The sequence below is a fragment of the Durio zibethinus genome, chromosome 1 (assembly GCF_047325235.1).
Source record: "Durio zibethinus cultivar Kanyao isolate XHJ-2024 chromosome 1, ASM4732523v1, whole genome shotgun sequence".
Taxonomy (NCBI): Eukaryota; Viridiplantae; Streptophyta; class Magnoliopsida; order Malvales; family Malvaceae; genus Durio; species Durio zibethinus.
The window spans coordinates 4,066,507-4,067,804 of NC_143162.1; positions in this window are offsets into that span (position 1 = coordinate 4,066,507).

Here is a 1,298-nt window from a genome sequence, read left to right on the forward strand (position 1 = left end):
ATATATAATCATCAAGGGGTTTATTCATTTGGTGAGCTTACTCTTTTCGTTATGAAATGTCCGAGTTCGAGTCTTTCGTTGATGCTAATCTCGAATGCAGATAATAAAATTTCCTGAAATACATTTTTTATTTTTGAAATATAAATTGTTATTTTTGAGAGACTTTTTCCATGCATGTTTTTCCAAGAACTGACGATGATGACCTGCAGATGAACCATATGGAAAATCGAGCAGTACTACTGTTTCCTTTTCTTTACCTAACTTCAATAATGGATGTTCTCTGTGAATTTTGTAAGACAAAGCAAAGGACACGCACGTTACATGTAGCCACTAAGTTTTATCGTGGGGAAGGAAGCCAATGTCGTGTCAATTTTTTTAACTGATTCCTAACTGTCAAAACACAGAACAAGCTTATCTCGATAAATACCCAGAGCTACATAAATATATATATATATATATATATATGAGAGAGAGAGAGAGAGAGAGAGAGAGAGAGAGAGAGAGGCAAGTTTACTAATAAAATACTTGGGAATTGCGAGGGCTAATAAGAAAAATGAAAACAAATGTTTTACCCAAAAAGAAACACTAAACATTTCAATTTATATATGTATCCCATAGTTCTCTAACCAATTAATTCAACAATTTTTTTGGTATGATCTCTCAACCAAGGTTTTCTTGCTACCTTTGGACTAGGTGAATTGTTTGGGTACAAATTAAGACTAGAATAATGTTTTTCAAGTTTCATTTTCACCTAACTATAATGACTAATTTCTGCTGCGTGGCTTTCTTGGATGATGAATTTTTAGCAAGGTATAAATATATCAATAATTATGGCATATCATAGCAGGATGATATTACCTATCATATTAAGTATCTTTTTACGTTTATTTTATTAATATTTAATTTAAAATTAATTGATTATAATAAAAGAAAAACAAATTAATATAATATTACATACAACTTAAGACTTAACATATGTAATATAATATTACTTAACAAGCTCTTATAACATGTAGACAAGAGAAAGAAGATTATCGTATGATAAATTTGAAAAAGATGAACGCAATAATAAGAAATCGAATAAAATTAAAATTTAATATTAAGTATTTAATTTAAAATTAATTAATTATAAGTAAGTAGATTCAATTTATATAAAATTATAAACAAATCAAAACTTAATAGATATAAAATAATACCATTTAATGTAATTTTTAATAAAAATTATTTTTAATGATCTTCAGGGAATATTGTACCTTTATTACTTTTACTTTCAATCATGAGGTGAAGTTGTGCCAAGT